This window comes from Hipposideros armiger, unplaced genomic scaffold (genome assembly GCF_001890085.2).
Source record: "Hipposideros armiger isolate ML-2016 unplaced genomic scaffold, ASM189008v1 scaffold_1862, whole genome shotgun sequence".
NCBI lineage: Eukaryota > Metazoa > Chordata > Mammalia > Chiroptera > Hipposideridae > Hipposideros > Hipposideros armiger.
The window spans coordinates 19,149-25,581 of NW_017733212.1; positions in this window are offsets into that span (position 1 = coordinate 19,149).

A 6,433-nucleotide genomic window follows, 5' to 3' on the forward strand; every position below is an offset into this window, starting at 1 on the left:
GAGCCACCGTGAGCGGCTGTCCAGAGGCTGGCAACTAACTGCCTCAGCTGGGAAGAGCACAATGATAATACCAACATGGGCCAGTGAAGCGATGTCCACCACAACTGACTGAAGAACAAAAGGACAGCAACTTGTCTGTTCCCCTTCCCCGATTCCCCAACGCTGTTCCCCTCCCCCAATTCCTCAATAAAATCTTTAAAACACACACACACACACATCAAACAAAAAAACAACAAACAAACAAACAAACAAACAAAACCCAGAAGTGTGATGGTTCTGAAACTGAGGTGGGAGATAACTTATGAAAAGTGATCAAATGGGTTACAAGCTGCAGGAAGTAAAAGAAGTGGCTGGGGTGGCTAAGTCCTACTAACTGCTCAGGTCACAGAATCACACGTTTTTGTTTGCACCCACCCAATGACAGGGAAACAAAGTACTCACATATACCTCTGGTTAAACAGAATCCCAGTTCCAGAAGGGAAGGGAGGTCACTAGACATATCACACAATTTTATACACAATCTGAAGCTTACTAGGTGGATGTTTTAAGGGTGGAAAGAAAGGAGAATCTCACTCTATAGAATTCTTTCTACCCCAGCATCTGTTCTGATTGCTTGGTTCCTATGCCATACCAGTTATATTTTTTATTATCATTCTGAATATGATTTAATGCTTATAGCAGTGAGATGTGTCAGGATCTTGGCTGTCAGCCCTATTCTGTTCTTTATTTCTGGTGGAGGAAGCACCAGTTATTTTCATGGCATGACAGGGTATTGAGGTCCATGTCTTGCATTTACAGCTGTTTTAGCACGTGAACCAGTCCTGATTCCCTCCTAGTACTCTGCTAGGAGTTCTGCAAGGCTAACTCCCTCCCTGGGGCAGGGGGCGTGGGGGGCGGCCTCTCAAGGATCATTCAAGTTAAACTTTACCATCTGTTGTGCCTATAAAAGTATTTCTGCTTTGAGATTTGGAAAAAAATGCTTCTTTGTTTTTTCAGGGCTTAACCTTGGCATCATGATAATAGATACTGTTAGCTCCAAATGACACCAAAAGCTCTCAGTATGGTGCGCTATGCAAAGATCTATTTGAGTTAGAGTTTGTGAAAATTCTGAATCCATTTTTTGGAGAAGAGTTTAGGCCTTGAATAACCACAGAATTGGCTCAGCGAATTGGAATATAGAGATCTGAAAATAAGAGCATTATCTCCTAATATAATTAGAGTTGATCCATTCTCTGCAAAATAACATTTCAAGGACTCTCTCACAAATTGTCTATAAGTCTTCATAAAAGAGACAGACCATTTTATTTAAAAACAGTACTCATAAACTGTGATGCGGAATACACAGATTTGGGAGAAATGCTTCAGTTATCCCCTTCCCTCTACCCTCTCCCCTTTCTTGAAAAATTGAAAAAACACCACCCAGGTTACGTCCCTGGGACCAGAGCAGCCTGGAGTTTCAGTGAATCCAATGCTGGTAACAAATGTAGTTCTTTTTAATGGCCAGGGTAAACCTGTGTTCCTCTCCTAGCAAGGTGTTCAAATTCACCCCTCTCGTTCATTTCCAATCTCTCTATGCACCCCTCCCATCTCATATTCTTTTATCTCTCTTTTCCTTCTCTGAATTGTTTATTTAAAATTCTAAAAGAATATCTTATTTTATGTTTCATATCTTAATTTAATTTAAAATTTTACTATATTATTTTCAACTCCTACCCTCCCTAAATGTCCTTATTATAGTTTCCTATTCTGGTTTTTAGATTTTTTTAAAACTTTATTGGGGAACACTGTGTTTTTTTTTCAGGGAACATTGTGTTTTTTCCAGGACCCATCAGCTCCAAGTCAAGTTGTTGTCCTTCAATCTTAGTTTTGGAGGGTGCAGCTCAGCTCCAAGTGCAGTCACTGTTGTTGTTTTTCAATCTAGTTGTGGGAGGCACAGCCCACCATCCCATGGAGGAGTTGAACCAGCAACATTGTTCTTAACAGCACGCGCTGTAACCAACTGAGCCATCCGGCCGCCCATTGGCAGCTTAGATTCGGCTCAGCTCAAGTCGTTGTCGTCAATCTAGTTGCAGAGGGCATAGCTCACTGACCCATGTAGGAATCTAACTGGCAACGCTGTTGCTCAGAGCACGCGTTCTAATCAACTGAGCCACCCAGCCGCCCCCAAGTTTATTTATTTTTTAATTATTTTTTTCAATTACATTTGATATACAATATTATATTAGTTTCAGGTGCACAACATAGTTTTTAGACATAACTTCAGAAATGATCACCCTGACTGATCTAGTACTGATCTGATACCATACATAGTTATTACAACTTTATGACTATATTCCTTATGTTGTACTATACATCCTCATGATTATTTTGTAACTACCAATTTGTACTTCTTAATCCTATCCCCCTTTTCACTTATCCCCTCACACCTACCCATCTGGCAAGACTCAAAATGTTCTTTTTATCTTTGAGTTTGTTTCTGATTTATTTGTTCATTTATCTTGTTCTTTAGATCCCACATCTAAGTGAGATCATATGGCATCAGTCTTTCTCTGTCTGACTCCACTCAGCGTAATACCCTCTAGGTCCATCCAAGTTGTTGCAAATGGCAAGATTTCATTCTTTTTTGTGGCTGAGTAATATTTCATTATATATATGTACCACCTATTCTTTATCCATTTATCCATTGATGGACACCCAGGTTGCCTCCATATCTTGGCAACTGTAAATAATGCTACAATGAGCATATGGATGCACATGTCCCTTCAAAGTGCATTTTCGGTTTCTTCGGATAAATACCCAGAAGTGGGATTACTGGATCCTTATTTGTCTATTGTTATAGACTTTGTTTTAACCTTTCTTTTAAAGTCTATTTCATCTGGTATAAGTACTGCTACTCCAGCTTTTTTTTCTTTTGTTCCCATTTTCATGAAATATCTTTTTCCATCCCTAAACATCAGTCTGTATGTGTTATTTGATCTGAAGTGAATCTCTTTTAGGCAGTAGATGTAAAGATCTTGTTTTCTTATCCATTCAGCTATCCCGTGTCTTTTGATGGGAGCATTTAATCCATTTACATTGAAAGTAATTGTTGATAGATATGTAGTTATTGCCATCTTATTATTCATATTTTTTAAATCTATTTTTCCTCTTCTTCTTCTTAAAGAAGTCCCTCTAACATTTCTTGTAATATTGGTTTGGTGGTGATGAACTCCTTTGGCTTTTTCTTGTCTGGGAAGATCTTTATCTTTCCTTCAATTCTAAATGATAGTTTTGCTGGATAGAGTAATCTTGGTTGGGGACTTGCTTTTCATAACTTGGTATATTTTGTTCCAACACCTTCTGGACTGCAAACTTTCTCCTGAGAAATCAGCTGACATCTTATGGGAGCTCCCTTGTAGGTAACTAACTGCTCTTCTTTTATTGCTTTTAAGATTCTCTCTTTGTCTTTAACCTTTGGCATTTTAATTATGATTATGTCTTGGTGTGGGCCTCTTTGGGTTCATCTTGTTTGGGACTCTCTGCACTTCCTGAGCTTGAATATTAATTTCCTTCATCAGGTTAGGGAAGTTTTCCATCATTATTTCTTCAAATAGGTTTTCAAATCCTGGCTCTCTTCTTCTGCTACCCCCTTGATGTGAATGTTGGTATGCTTGATGTTGTCCCAGAGGCCCCTTAAACTGTCCTTATTTTCTTGGATTTTTTTTCTTTTTGCTGTTTTTATTGGGTGTTTTCTCCTACCTTATCTTCCAAATCACTGATCTGATTCTCTGCTTCATCTAAACAATTGTTTATTCCCTATAATGTAGTCTTTATTTCAGTTATTTTATTCTTCACTTCTGATTGGTTCTCTTTTGTTTTCTATCTTCATTTTTCATTTTTTGTTTTCTGTCTTCATTTTGTGTTTTCTATCTTCATTTCCTATCTCTCTGTTGAAGTTCTCACTGAGATCTGCTAGATTGCTTTGTCTCCATTTTGTTTAGTTCTTTTTCTGGAACTTTATTCTCTTCTTTCATTTGGAAAGTGTTTCTTTGTTTCCCCATTTTTTCTGCCTCCCTGTATTTGTTTCTATGTATTAGGTAGAGCTGCTATGTCTTAGTAGAGTGGCCTTAAGTAGTAGTGTCCTGTGGGGCCCAATGGCAACCTCTGCAGGGTCAGCTCAGCCGAGTGCTCAATGTGTGTCCCTTTTGTGGGTTGTGTGTGCCCTTTTGTTGATGTTGAGCTTTGGTTGCTGTTTGCACACCAAGGGGAGGGATTGACTCTCTGGCTGATTGGTTATAAGGACTGGCTGTGACTACAGTGGGGCAGCTTCGGTGTAGGGGCTGTCCTTATGAAGCATCATTCACTTAAGCAGGACTCTGGTGCCTGCCCTGTAGGCCCTCTGGGTGTGTCATCTGCAGATGCAGTATGGTTGTGCTCCAACTTGGCCCAAAGCTGGACACTGGACATGCCAGCCTCATGGTTTCTTGGGAAAGCCCCCACCAGGCCAAGTGCAGCTGCAGCCTGTGCCTTGTCTGGGGCCACCTGAAATGAGCAAGAAAGCAATTTACAGATGGTCGCCACCCATGCTGGACTTTACCGTGACTGTGAGAGGCTGAGCTGTGAACTAAGGCCAGCTGCTGCTAGTGCTGGTCTTGGGGCTTCTAGCAAGAGGTATGAGGCATACCGAGGCCAGGTGCTGCTTGTTTGGGTTTGTGAAACTTTGAGAGATTTTAGGAAAATCTGCAGCAAAAGCCAAGTCAGCATGTTTGTATAGAAAAGCCATTGGAAACAGCTTGGGTGGACCTGCAAGTTGTCTAGGGCAGGATCTCACGGAGTCAGCAGGGCAGCTAAATGTGTTAGCCAGGTTGATGGAGACTCAGATATGGCACCTGCCTAAGTCTGCACACTGCAGGGTGAGGGAAGAGCTCAACAAAGGAACAATGCGTTCTGCCAGCACTTCTGTCTGGAAGGAAGCTAACCCTCCAGCCCACCTCCTGAAGCCAGACAATTCAGTTCTTCTCTGTATGTCACTGGTGCCTTTCGAGCTGCTGTCCCAGTGCTAGAGCTCAGAGCAAATGAATAAGTCCATGTGTGGGTCCTTTAAGAGGATCATCTGGGACTCTAGGAGCCCTCTATCTCACTCAGCCACAATCTTCACTGGTTTTCACACCCAGAAGTTGTGAGGACTTCTCTTCCTGGCACTGGAACCCTGTGCTGGTGAGTACAGTGTGGGGCTGGGCCCTTTGCTCCTTAGGGTTCCTCTTCAGCTGAGCCACCCCTCTCAATTTTTTATTGCCACACACAGGTCTGGTACCAGCTTACTTTGCATCTCCACCCCTTCTATCAGTCTTGATGTGGCTCCTTCTGTGTATCCTTAGTTGTAGGACTTCTGTTCAGCTAGACCTCAGGTGATTCTCAATGATGGTTGGCCTGTAGTTTAGTTGTCATTTTGATGTCATTATGAGAGGAGGCAAGCACAGGGTTTGCCTACTCCATCGTCTTGACTGAAAATCTAGATTTTTAAAAATGTGTCCAAGGTAGTAATTATGTTTTTTATCCTTCTAATTTTTTTCTGCTACCAGTAATGTCTCTGTTTTTTCCATGATTAACTTTTCTTTTTGTTTGTGTCTCTCTTGCCTGAAAGCTTCCCAAGTATCTGATGGGGGAGTTGTGAGTGAGCTCAGCTCCTTCCTGCCAGGCCCCTCCCAGGACAGAGTGAATCCCAGGCAGTAAAATAGCACATTTCCATGACAGGACTTACTGACTGGTTTGCCTCATTGTATGGTGAATGGGTAGAAAGATGCATTTTTTTTTCTTTCAGGTTCCCCACAAATCTGGAGGTGTATTTTTTCTTTGAGTATTCAATTTCTCCAGGAAACAATTGCCACAAATACATTGAATTGAATTATTTTAGTGAATCTGTTACTCTTTACAAAAAAAAAACCCAAAACCAAAATAGATTTGTAAACAAAATGAATTGTGCAAGTAAATTCTCTTCAACTTGTAAATAGCAATAATGGGGAGAGAATTCTGGCAGTAAGAGTTAACAGAAGTGTACTTAGTAGGTTCATAGTGGACTATGATCCAACTTACACTGTAAATTTCATCTAACAGGGATATTTCTAGATAGCTGGAATATTTCTAGATAGCTGCTCTCTGTTGGCAACGTTAGATTGAAGGTGAAATGTTTCCTAGCAACTAATTCTCAAAAGCAACTTCTAATGCAGGAAGAAATAAGCCAATGTTTCTTTCTTGTCATTGCCAGATAGAATAACCTCAGTATGTTAATGATGGAAAATCAGAATCCACTGATAGAAATAAGTTGCCTTTAGTAGGCAAGCTGGCTTCAAGCTTCTGTTTTCCAAATCTAGTTGGTTTCCAACTTGGGTAAATTTATAAGCCATCTTTTGGTACAAATAATACTGGGGGTGCCAAAAAATGTATAAGTGGACAC